Below are 14,062 nucleotides of genomic sequence, written 5' to 3'. Positions count from 1 at the left end.
ATTTGGTTGTTCCAGTAGCTGTATTGCAACTGTCAGCTACTTTTTTGAGTTAAAAAAAAAATTGGTTTTATTTTTTTAAATTTTATTATTATCATTATATATATATATATATATATATATATATATATATATTGTATAATAATATTGATCATAACCATCCACTGAAAAAGATGTCAGACTTACATGGAAATGCCGTGCGGTTTGGCCAAGCCAACGGAACAAGAATTGCTCACTTAAATGTCTACCATTTGTATAACAAAATACCCGATATATGTTTACTTTTGAATGGACCCCCTATCATCCACGTGCTTGGACTCAGTGAAACGCGTCTTGACTCCCGAATAACAAACGAAATGCTGTCGATCCCCAACTATGACATAATCCGTCGGGATGCAGTCAGCCATGGTGAAACTGGACTTGCAATCTATATACACAATAGTATATCTCAATATATCATAAGGAGAACTGATTTAGAGAACACAATGTTTGAGTGCATCTGGATTGAAATGAAATATTGTATGTCACCCCCCATTCTTCTTGGATACCTGTACAGAAACCCTGCATCGACATATAGCTGGCTTGATGACTTTGTGCATATTATGGATCAAGTTAATTCTTGTAACCGCAACACCTTACTGCTTGGTGACTTTAACTATGACCTGTTAAAACCCTAACCAGCCTGGCAGTCAACCATCACACTTTTTGGCTTACACCAATTGATAAAAAATCCTACTAGAGTTACGTCCACTTCCTCTACCCTATTGGATCACATATACACTAATAACGAACACTCGATAACCGATATGAACGTGTTAGACAAGTGCATCAGTGACCATTCTGTTATCGTCTGCACTTTGCTATATAACCCCCCTAAATCACCAAGCAAAGGTCATACAACTATGTACTACAGATCTTTTAAGAACTTCGACAAAATGGTTTTTTTCCGCGATCTCAGCTTAGCACCGTTCGATAATGTTTTGAATTCCTCTGACCCAACCGAAGCTCTAGATACTTTTTATGACATACTACTCTCTATAATAGATAAGCATGCGCCATTTCGGAGGAAAAGAGTTAAATGTCCCCATCTTCCCGGTTGGCTCACACCGGAAATCTCAGAAGCAATGGATAAACGCGATAGCCTTAAACGCGAAACAAAGAAAAAAGAGAAAGAAAATTTAGAACATCTACCAGAGTCTATTAAAAGACAAAAACAACGCGAAAAAAGAAAAAAAAAGAAAAAAAGAAAACAGACTACAAAAAACAAAGAAACAAAGTAACAGATCTCATTCGTGCTTCAAAACAAGCACACTTCAACAAATTGTTAACAACCAACAGAGATACTTCCTCCCTATGGCAAGCAATTAATGAAATTACTAACAAGTCTCGTGTTAAAATTCAAAAACACTACACATGGTCGCCTGATGAATTCAACAATCATTTCCTAAACATAGCTGAGTCAACAAAATCTAACAAAACACTGTCCGCGGAAAATTATAATGTGCCATCCTCTCTTTTAATGTTCTGTAACAGCAGAATAGAACGAGAAGATTTCTTCAATATACCTCCTCTTGCAGTCCATGAAGTTGGTGCTCTCATTTCCAGTCTAAGAATAAAAAAATCAATAGGACTTGATGGTATTAATACTTCTCTATTAAAACTCGCTCTCCCTTACATCGTTGTCCCCCTTACATTCATATACAACCTGTGCATCGAACAGGGTATGATTCCCCCTGCTCTTATGTCAGCGAAAGTTATTCCATTACCGAAGTCAAAAGACACGTCTGATCTGAACAACTTTAGACCTATTTCGCTTCTGTCAGTATTGACGAAACCACTCGAAAGACATGTTCATAAACATCTTATGCAATATCTGGAAAAAAACATAAACTTTTCCATCCTTTGCAGTCAGGTTTCCGACATCGTCACTCATGTCAAACAGCGTTAGTCCATCTATGTGATTCATGGTTGTCTGGCATCAACCGCAGTGAAATCGTAGGCGCTGTTTTTTTCTGGACTTACAGAAAGCTTTTGATCTCGTTGACCACGAAATATTACTCACAAAATTGTCATTGTATCTCAGAGACCCCACCACGCTGTCCTTTTTCGAATCATTCCTTACCGACAGAACACAACCTGTGTTCACCAATGGTAGATTCTCTTCTACGGGAGCAATAAAAAGTGGAGTTCCTCAAGGATCAGTTTTAGGGCCACTTCTATTCTGCATATTTATCAATGATCTTCCTTTGTCTTTTTCAGACTCCAGAATCTCGTGTGACCTTTTTGCAGATGACACTTCCCTTCATTCCAGTACTGTATGACACTTCATCCCCCCAAAACAAAGAGTATGATTATCACGTCAAGACAAAAGCACCAAGAAAATCCCCTTGTTCTCACCCTGAATGTCGATGATACCTCCATAGATCAAGTTCACGAGCACCGCGTCTTGGGAGTCATAATTGATGAAGAACTGAAATGGCAAGCTCACATTGATTCTGTCTGTAAAAGGTTGGTATGCAGTCTGTTCTTACTCAATCAGCTCAGATCTTACATAAACAGTGAAGCTCGCAAAATGTTCTTCCACGCTCACTGTCTTTCTCACGTCAACTACGCATCTGTTGTCTGGAGCTGTGCTACAGATGTTCATCTTAAGAAACTAATAATTCTCTCCACAAGAGAGCAACCAGATTAATTCTACCAGATCACTCACTGTCAACGTTAGAAAAGCAAGCCAGATTAAATATACTTCCACTTCAAAACCAGCTAGAATTCAACAAGGCATTTCTCATGTACAAAACACAATAACTTGGCACCGCAATATCTCCAACACCTGCTCACACGAGCTTCATGCCGATACGGCTCTAACAAATACATTTTGCCACGTACCCGAACTGATTTGTTCAAAACTAGTTTTGCATTTTCGGGTGCATCCCTGTGGAACTCCCTTCCTTTGCACATACAAACGGGCAGTTCTCTTCCTATTTTCAAATCAAGTCTGCATAAACATCTTCACCCCTTCCAACAGTAAATAACTCTGATCTTTGAATTACTGTAGACAGTAACAAAGTGGTCAGTTATGTCTTATTTATTGTATCAGTCATTGTTGCTGTTGTTGTTCTTTCCTTGCTTTCTCATTTCATCGTGTTTTGTTTTGCTCTTTTTTTTTCTCTTTTTTTTTCTTTTTTTCTTTCTTTTTTTTTTTTTTCTCGTTGTATTTCTTATGCATGCATAATCTATTCATTTCGTTGTATCATAATCGTGACAAGTGTCCAAGTAATATTGGTGATGGTGGTAGTCACTGTAGTATGCTGCACTTGCCACACATAGATTTCAGAGACAGTAACAATGCTGTACCTTTTGAACACCCGGATGTTTCTGGAACTTCTATATTGATGACATCTCTCTCTCTCTCTCTCTCTCTCTCTCTCTCTCTCTCTCTCTCTCTCTCTCTTTCTCTCTCTCTCTCTCTGACTCACTGTCCTATCCATCTGTCAATCTTAGTGTGTGGGGGGAGGGAGGGGGTGCTGTCAGTGTGTGTGTATATGTATGTGTGTGCGCTCGCGCGCGAGCGTCAGTGTGTGTATGCATGTGTGTGCACGGATGTGGGTGTGTGTGTGTGGGGGGGGGGGGGAGGGTTCTTCATTATGTATACCCATCTGCTATTTGTAATAGATGTAGATTAGCACGGACAGATTGGAAGAATAGGCAATGCCTAAAATCTTAATCCTTGAATAAAAACGTTTTGAGTTTTGAGTTCTGAGTTCTCTCCCCTCTCTCTATCTCTCTCTCCCTCCCCCCCCCCCATATATATATATATATATATATATATATGTGTGTGTGTGTGTGTGTGTGTGTGTGTGTGTGTGTGTGTGACTGTGTGTGTGTGTGTGTGTGTGTGTGTGTGTGTGTGTGTGTATCTCTGTCTGTCTGTCTGTGTACTGCATTATAAGTGTGATCACCATTATGATTATTAACATTGTTGTTGTTGTTGTTGTTGTTGCTGTTGCTGTTGTTATTATGGTTATCATGTTATTAGATAATGTTGTTGCTGTTGCTGTTGTTATTATGGTTATCATATTATTAGATAATATAAAAAGGTCAGTGTTTACGACATGGAAATGGCGGTCAAAATATATATTACATTCAAGCGAAATGCGTAAAGGTCAGTATTATCGACAGGAGAATGACCAGTTGAGGCAGATATCAATTTTTCCAGCGTCGTGCAAAAAAAGGTCGATTTTTCTCCGACAGGAAAATAACAGTGGAGGTAGATATTACGTTCCAGGGACATGGAGATTATAAAAAAATAAAAAAAAAAAAAAAAAAAAAAAAAAAGAGAAGGAAGGAAGGAAGGAAGGAAGGAAGAAACCTGGTCTTAAAATCAATTCGCATCATGTAGACCAATTTCTGGCTCAGCATTCTGGTGGATTAAGCATGTGTCAAATCTGACGTTAACCTCCATCCCCCCACACCCTCTCCCCAACCCACCCCCACCCCCACTTAATCTTTTGATTTTTATTTTAATTATTTTTTTAAAATTTATTTATTTATTTATTTTGTTGTTGTTGTTGTTTTGTTTTTTTTGAAAGGTGGATAAAATATGAAAAAAAAGGAAATAATAAAAATAGAGGAACAGGGTGGTTGTTGAAAAGAAGAAAGAAAGAAAGAAAGAAAGAAAGAAAGAAATATATCAAGTACTCGGAGGAAAAACAAACAAACAACGCTTTTCTCTTAACATTTAACGATTTTCAAAAAGCATAGTTCCAACTTTCGCACTGCACTCAAAAGCACGGATGCGCGCACGCAAGCAAGAACACACATTGACACACACACACACCAACCACCACCACCACCATCCGATCCTTAACCCCCACACACACTCCACCCACACACAAACGCACGCGCACACACACACACACACACACACACACACACACACACACACACACACACACACACACACACACACACACACAGAGAGAGAGAGAGAGAGAGAGAGAGAGAGAGAGAGAGAGAGAGAGAGAGAGAGAGAGAGAGAGAGAGTTTGCCGAATTGCTCCCAAGATAGCTGTGTCCCTGTCCCAGGCGAATTAGTTGGCCCTGGCTCCTTGTTAAGGCTTCTCACCGTCTGAGCTCAAAATAACCTCATTTCCGGATGTTGATTTTTTTTCGCCAAATTTGGGAGGGGATGTGGGGGAGTTCGGTGTGAAGAACCCAGGACTCAGCACTCAGAACTCATTTGATTGTCGTAAAACCCATCATAGGAATTATGGACACTATAAACTAAACACAACAAACAAACAAAAAGTAAAAGCAATAAGTTGTGAGTACATGCAGGATATTCCACAAGACATAGTTATGGATTGCGAACTTTAAAACATTCACACACACACACACACACACACACACATATATATATATATATATATATATATATATATATATATATATATATATATATATATATATTGCCAGTTCTGGTTGGAAATAACTTAGTGGCAACAGAGAACTCGGCCTTTGGATTATTGTGTTGCCAGTGCCATCTGGCCAATGATTCGAAGACTGGGAATTAACTGTCACAAGTAGACGAGATCTCAAGATAGAGTACGCACTACACTTGTCCAGAAAATGCAGTTCATCCTCTACAACTGAGTGTGGATGTAGTTGGGTGTGTGAGAGGGGAGGGGAGGAGAGGAGGTTGGAGAGGTCGGGTGATGGGGGGTGGGGGGAGGGTAGGGCGGGAGCGGGGGCGTGGTATGGAGAGGGGTGTAGAGGAGGTATGGGGGGGTGGAGGGGGAGGGGTGAAGGTGTGAGGAAGTTCAAGGTGAGTCTCATTTCTCCCGTCTCTGTGTCATTGTGTCACTGTCTGTGTCACAGTTTGTGTCACTCACTGGGTCAACGCTGTGCGTCATTGTGTCACTGTCTGTGTCACAGTTTGTGTCACTCTCTGAGTCAACGCTCTGTGTCATTATGTCACTGTCTGTGTCACAGTTTGTGTCACTCACTGGGTCAACGCTCTGTGTCATTGTTGTCACTGTCTGTGTCACAGTTTGTGTCACTCACTGGGTCAACGCTCTGTGTCATTGTTGTCACTGTCTGTGTCACAGTTTGTGTCACTCACTGGGTCAACGCTCTGTGTCTTTGTTGTCACTGTCTGTGTCACAGTTTGTGTCACTCTCTGAGTCAACGCTCTGTGTCTTTGTATTTTCCTGTAGCTTTCCTCTGTCTGTCTGTCTGTCCGCCTGTCTGTGTCTGTCTCCGTCTGTCCGGCTGTCTGTCTGTCTGTCTGTCTGTCTGTCTCTCTCTCTCTCTCTCTCTCTCTCTCTCTCTCTCGCTCTCACGCACACACACACACACACACACACACACACGTGTGTGTACGGATATCTATCTATGTATCTATCTGTATATGTATCTGTCTCTCTATCTATCTATCTGCCTATCTGTCTATGTGTGTGTGTGTGCGCGCTCGCGTGCGTATGTGTGTGTGTGTGTGTGTGTGTGTGTGTGTGTGTGTGTGTGTGTGTGTGTGTGTGTGTGTGTGTTGATTGATAGATAGATAGATAGATAGATAGATAGATAGATAGATAGATAGATAGAGACAGAGACACTGCAGAGACAGGCAGAGATAGGCACAGAAACACAGACAAAAAACAGACTGAGACACACAGAGACAGAGACAAAGACCGCGCCGCTTAAAACAGAGCAGAAGCCACTCGGTGTTGATTCCTCCCCGCGATAGACGCCATTCTGTCCGCCACTGCACAAACCCATCAATCATCATTCCCTGTCTCCTTTGCCCGCAGGGAAGGGGAAGCCACTGAGCAAAAGACAGCTGCGCAGAAAATGGATTGTCGAACCTGATTAGAGGAGAGGCGACCTGCTTCCTGTGTGGCCGACATAGATTCTGGGCGTTTTCTTTCTTTTGAATGCTCTGTTTGTGTTTTGTTTATTTGTTTGTTATTTTACTTTATTTTATTTATTCTTGTTTATTGACTAAGCGCGTTGGGTTACGCTGCTGGTCAGGCATCTGCTTGGCAGATGTGGGAGAGCGTATATGGATTTGACTGAACGCAGTGACGCCTCCTTGAGTTGTGATACTAATACTGATTGTCTGTCTACTTGTTTCCTCATATCTGTTATGCATGTGTGGGTGTATGTGTGAATGTGTGTCTTCATGTCTTATATTTATTTGCTTATTTATCATCATTGTTGTCTTATTTATTTAATTATTTATTTATTATTATTATTATTTTATCATTATTTTCATTACTACTACCTTTTTTTTAAATATCATAATTATTATCTATTTATTTAAGCTTTTTTTTTTCTTTCTCAAGGCCTGACTAAGCGCGTTGGGTTACGCTGCTGGTCAGGCATCTGCTTGGCAGATGTGGTGTAGCGTATATGGATTTGTCCGAACGCAGTGACGCCTCCTTGAGCTACTGAAACTGAAACTGAAACTTCCTCATTTGTTTGTTTGTGGGTGTCACGTTGTGACACATGATTTTCTTTTTCCCAAGCCACAGTGACGTGCTTCTATTGTGAGGCTTATTGAAGATGACCAGTTAGTTTTGAATGACCAATGGTCAAGGGTCAGTTCGTTTGTGTGAGTGGCTGACGTCGTATCTGTGGCCAGTGACGAGCCAGTTGTGTAAAGAACTGATGTAAGCATGGCCACTGACCAGGTAAGTTGATTGGGAGTAACATATTGACCAGTGACTAGCTTGTGAAGAACTGACATCATTGCGGCCACTGAGAGAGTGGGAGAGAGAAAGAAAGAGAAAGAGAGAAAGACAGAGACAGAGAGAGTGAGACACAGAGACAGACAGACAGACAGAGACAGAACAGAGACAGAGAGAGAGAGACGGACACGGACAATGTTTTAGTGCCATTGACAATACTATCCTTTGGCAAGGGGGACAATGTATGAACAAAAGAATAACGGTTAACGAGAGAGAGAGAGAGAGAGAGAGAGAGAGAGAGAGAGAGAGAGAGAGAGAGAGACAGAGACAGAGACAGAGAGAGACAGAGACAGAGACAGAGAGACAGAGAGAGAGACAGACAGACAGACAGACAGAGGCAGAGACAGAGAGAGACAAAGATAGACAGATAAACAGACAGACAGACAGACGAAGACAGATACAAGAAGAGACAAACAGGTAGACATCTAGACAGACAGACAGAGACAGAGAGAGCCGCCGCACACACCCTTTTTTTTTGTTTTTTTTTTTTTTTTTTTTTTGCAGGACAGAAAGCGAAAGAAGAGTGCCGGGACCGATGGACATATACAGCACTCACCACCTCTGTGCCATGTGTTACTCTGATCCCCGTGAATTTGTTTTATGTATGTATTTATTTATTTTATTATTTTTGTTTTAATTTTTGTTGTTGTTGTTGTTGTTGTTGTTTTGTTTATTGGGTTGGGTTTTTTTGTACGCTTACAGTTGACTTCATCAAGTTTTTGCGCCTTATAAATGTTATTATTATTAGTAGCAGTTCTTTTTTTTTTTTAATGTATTTATCTATTATTTATTTATTTATTTATTTACTTATTATTTACTTATTTCTTTTTTTATTTTATTTATTTATTCATTTATTTAATCATTTCTTTTTTGTCTGTTTGTCTTGTTTTGCTTTGTTATTTATTTATTTATTTATTTTTCATTTTATTTCTGTTTTTATTTTATTTTATCTTCTTTTTTGGGAGGGGGGGGGGGGTTACGCTGCTGGTCAGGCATCTGCTTAGCAGATGTGGTGTAGCGTATTTGGATTTGTCCGAACGCAGTGACGCCTCCTTGAGCTACTGCTACTGATACTGATCCCCGTGAATTGCTGCAACACGGGAAGTCTCCCGATCCCCCCTGTCTCTCTGTGATCCCACTGGTCGGCTTTTATTGGATTCTCAGTCGCCTGATAATGGTCAGTTTGTCAGTCAGCCAGTCAATTCATCCGTCTGTCCGTCCGTTAGTCCGTCCATCCGTTCGTCCGTCCGTCCATCAGTCTGTGTCAGTCTGTTGCAGGTTTCTAATGTTCCTAACAGGAGTCAACAACATGACGGGGAATGTGTTGCAAAGAGAGAGAGATGGTTGGAACTGAATTATCAGTCTTTTCACTAGAGCTATAGGTTATACTAAAACAACGAGACGGGGAAAACAGCTGCGAAATGGAAAATAAATCACTGTTCGCGAATGGCAATAAAACGTCCAGTATTGGACCTAGGAAAAGCTGGATGAACTTTTGACCGCCACCATACCACCTTCTCTCCTAGAAACTCCGCCAAACCGATTGTATTGCAAGAGGCAACTATATCACATCCGTAGAAAGAGTAACCAATAACTGTAACAACAAATTAAGCCTGGATTGTTCAAGACGGATGAAGTCGTACCTTCACTATCGACTGGTCAAAAATTGTCGACAGTGGACATGAATGTATTCACAAATCAGCCCCTTCCTATCTCTGTGGCTGCCTTCACCTCTACACTCCATCTCGCTCACTACGATCAGCTTCGGATCCACTCTGTTTACGCATACCCAGATTCAAACACTCGACTGTTGGCAGCCGTTCTTTCTCTCTCTCTCTGGACCTTGCAATTGGAATGAACTTCCTCTTTCGCTTCGTCAAGTCTCCACACTCAGCTCTTTCAAGTCTGGCCTTAAAACCCACCTCTTCCCAAAATAGCCCCCCTTCCCTGCCTCTTCCTTGTCTTCAGTTTCTCCAATTTTAGAGTTATGCATGCACGTGAATGACTGGTGCGAAAGCGCTTTGATTTGTCTCTGCACAAGATTCAGCGCTATATAAATACCATTATTATTATTATTATTATTATTATTATTATTTCAGGTCAGGTATGTGGGGAAATTAACCAATGGCAATTAGTATGTGTGATTGACTGATATGCGGGGCAACATGTATGCAAGACACATCCCAGCGACATTGAAGCCATTCGTCAGTCTGGAGAGACTATGGGGTGCTCTGCGTGATGTTTCTGAGGCCGGGTCGGTTGTTGTGTCGACGCTGCACAGCAACGCTAGTGTGTCCTCTCCAGAGTACTAATAAGCTTGGTAGGTATCAGATATGAAGGACAAACTGTTACCGATGCAGTAAGGCCCCTCCCTCCCCCCCCCCCCACCTGTGTGTGTGTGTGTGTGTGTGTGTGTGTGTGTGTGTGTGTGTGTGTGTGTCTGTGTCTGTGTCTGCGTGTGTGTGTGGGTGTGTATGTGTGTGTGTGTTTATTAATTTCTTAAATAGTTTTTTTTTTCTTCTCTGTTATGTATCTCAACTAACACCATGCTTTCATGCTTTCATTTTATTTAGAATTGTGTAGTGTAGACCCTATTCAGGGCGGGGACTGGATGTAAAAGAACACACTAGTGCTTATCTATTATCCTCGAAATAAAGAGTTTGTCTTGTCTTGTCTTCTCTCTCTCTCTCTCTCTCTCTCTCTCTCTCTCTCTCTCTCTCTCTCTCTCTCTCTCAAACTCCCTGAAATGATCCAATAGAAATGCATGCACGTGCCGATACACATGGTTCCAGCGCCGTATATTCTCTTGAAACAATTCAATCTTCATCCGCTGATCAAAGATATACAGGCAATGATTTTCAAATGAAGCCAGAGGCCTAGTCAGTGCGTCGGGTTTATGCGAATGTCATGTTGCCTATCTGTTGCCTTTGTTTTATTAATTAAAACCAGATGTGGTGTAGCGCATATGGATTTGTTTGCAAGTTCTAACACCTCCGTGAAACGGAAACTTAAAGGTTATTGCACCCGTCACTAATTCTTCCAAGGAAAAAAATACACTTCTTTAACACCGAATTACCGATTTGTTGATTTTTTTTTTCTCTTCTAGCTGACATTTATCATTGTATAACTTTACTGTAGAGAAAGTGGAAAAATCTAATACCTTCAAAGAATTTTAAGCTCCTTTAATTTTAAGCAAAATGTCAACATTTTCATAATGATGCATTCCGTACTAAGAAGAAATCTAGCCAAAGGTTCTCTGTAAGCATCTTAGCAAAAGATGGTGAATCAATTGGCTGTTTTTTTGTGTGTGGGGGATGGGCGGGCGGCGGAGGTGCGTGCGTGCGTGGGGGGAGGGCGGGGGGTAGGTGGGAGGGGGGTGAGGGGTGGCGTGTGTGTGTGAGTGCCTGTGTGTGTGTGTGTGTGTGTGTGTGTGTGTGTGTGTGTGTGTGCGGGAGTGTGTTTGTGAATGCATGCATGGGTGTGTGTGTGTGTGCGCGCGCGTGTGTGTGTGTGTGCATGCGTACGCGCGTTTGTTTGTGTGTGAGTGTTTGTATGTGTACTTGCGGTCAGTAACGCGTGTATGTATGTATGTATGTATGTATGTATGGTCAGGTCTCTACCTGCCACAGGTACCATGTAACCCTGTGCTACCTGTCACATGTGGGCAGATGGAGCTCGACAGCCTGGGAAGGCAGTCCATCTAAGACAAGGAAAAGTCTGAAGTAAAACCCATGAAGTGCTAAGGAATGCAGGACAGTCTCGACATGCATTGACCCTGGGTCCATGGCCATGTCCCGACTTTCAGTAGCCGCGCCCCCGTGCCTCCGAGGAAGGTTTTTGAGCCAGAGGCTAGGACAAGGACAGTCTGATATAAAACCTACGACCTGAGGACCTCACTGTCACCGTCCCAGCTTGCTAGGCTATGGCAGATGAACCACGGGTGTAAAGGGTGGGGCCAGTACTGCGCACACTGCACTCCACCTAAAAATTCCATTGCGCAGGCTTGAAGGACACGTCCACGTCCGCGCCACCAACTATTCCAAGCCCTGTAGCGATGGGAAAGGGGCGAAAACGGCAGGTGGAAGATGTCACTGGAAGCCGCAGTTCCAATCCTGCATGCAGGCGGTTCAGGATATTGGTCGCCTGATTGTTGACCCGGAGGTGACAGCATCACTCGGCAGCACCCTGAACGACCAAGCAGCCTTTTCTAGGGACAGCACTGCTTGCTCCACACGGAGAGGGGCCTAGAAAAGGTGGTCCAAACAAATGCTCATCTCCATACCCCCCAGTTGGCTAGCCGCGGTCAACGGGCATCTCCAAACGCGGTCGAACAACAATAGAGAAGAAAAGGCCGGCACCTGCCTCACAATTAGGTGCAAAAGGACTAAAGGTAGCATGCTGGAACATCCGAACCATGCGTGACTCTGCAGACAGCAACCACCCAGAAAGGCGTTCCGCTCTAGTCGCACACGAACTTCAGAGACTGAACATTGACATTGCTGCCGTCAGCGAAGTCCGCTTTGCAGGGGAAGGCAGCCTCCAGGAACACGGCGCTGGGTACACCCTCTACTGGTCAGGCAAGCCAGAGACCGAGAGACGCCTTTATGGCGTAGGCTTTATGGTCAGGAGCACCATTGCCTCCAAGCTTGAAAACCTGCCAACAGGACACTCAGACCGAATTATGTCCATGCGCCTCCCACTACGGAACAAACAGCATGCCACTCTGTTCAGCGTGTACGCTCCAACCCTCCAAGCGGACCCCACAGAAAAGGTCAAGTTTTACACTGATCTGCGCAACCTCGTTCAGAACACCCCTGCTGACGACAAGGTCATTATCCTTGGCGACTTCAATGCCAGAGTTGGCCAAGATTCAGAAGCCTGGAAAGGAGTCCTTGGCAAGCATGGCGTTGGTAATTGCAACGACAATGGGCGCCTTCTTCTCGAGTTCTGTGCAGAGCAGCAGTTTACCATCACCAACACCATTTTCCAGCAGAAGGACAGCCTGAAGACAACGTGGATGCATCCTCGGTCCAAACATTGGCACCTCATTGATTACATCCTGATGCGCCAGAGAGACGTACGAGACGTCCTACACACCCGAGTGATGCCCAGCGCGGAGTGTCATACTGACCACCGCCTCGTCCGCAGCAAGCTCAGGCTCCACTTCAAGCCCAAACCAAAGAAAGGAGGAGCTCCTAGGAAGAAATTCCAGGTCGGCAACTTTCAGTCAGCTGAAGTGAAAGCTGAATTCCAGGCGAAGCTTCAGGACAAACTTGAAGACCCCAGTTGCCCCACAGACCCCTCTCCAGAAGCACTATGGGCACAGCTGAAATCAGCCATCCTGCAGTCCTCTGAAGAAGTCCTAGGGTTCTCGTCGAAAAAGAACAAGGACTGGTTTGACGAAAACAACCAGGAGATCCAAGAATTGCTGGCGAAGAAGAGATCAGCCCACCAGGCTCACCTTGCACAACCGTCTTGTCCGGTGAAGAAAGCAGCCTTCCGGCTCATATGCAGCAACCTCCAGCGCAAGCTTCGTGAGATTCAAAATGGGTGGTGGACCAACCTGGCAGAGAGGGCCCAGCTTTGTGCAGACACTGGTGACTACCGGGGCTTATACGAAGCCTTGAAGGCGGTGTACGGTCCCTCATACCAGGTCCAGAGTCCTTTGCGCAGCGCAGACGGCCAGGCGCTCTTCACAGACAAGACGTCGATCCTGAACAGGTGGTCGGAACATTTCCAGGCCCTCTTCAGCGCCAACCGCACGGTTCAAGACTCGGCAATTCTCCGCATCCCACAACAGCCAGTGAAATTACAACTGGACGAGCTACCAACCCTAGAAGAGACTGTCAAGGCCATTGAACAGCTGAAATGTGGCAAGGCAGCAGGGGTTGACGGAATTCCGCCGGAGGCATGGAAGAATGGAGGCCCAGCACTACACTCCAAACTCCACAACCTCTTTGTCTGCTGCTGGGAGCAAGGCAATCTACCACAGGACCTCCGTGACGCAGTCATCATCACCCTGTATAAAAACAAGGGAGAAAAGTCGGACTGCTCCAACTACAGGGGGATAACTCTGCTCTCCATCGCAGGCAAGATCCTCGCCAGAGTCCTCCTAAATCGGCTGGTGCCTACTATCGCCGAAGAACATCTCCCAGAGAGTCAGTGTGGCTTTAGAGCCAACAGAGGCACCACTGACATGGTCTTCGTTCTCAGACAGCTACAAGAAAAATGTCGGGAACAGAACAAAGGACTGTATGCGACATTCGTCGATCTCACGAAAGCTTTCGACACCGTGAGCAGAAAAGGTCTGTGGGAGATCAT

The sequence above is a fragment of the Babylonia areolata genome, chromosome 22 (assembly GCF_041734735.1).
Source record: "Babylonia areolata isolate BAREFJ2019XMU chromosome 22, ASM4173473v1, whole genome shotgun sequence".
Taxonomy (NCBI): Eukaryota; Metazoa; Mollusca; class Gastropoda; order Neogastropoda; family Buccinidae; genus Babylonia; species Babylonia areolata.
The sequence above is the reverse complement of the archived record's forward strand: the minus strand, read 5'-3'. Positions refer to the sequence as shown.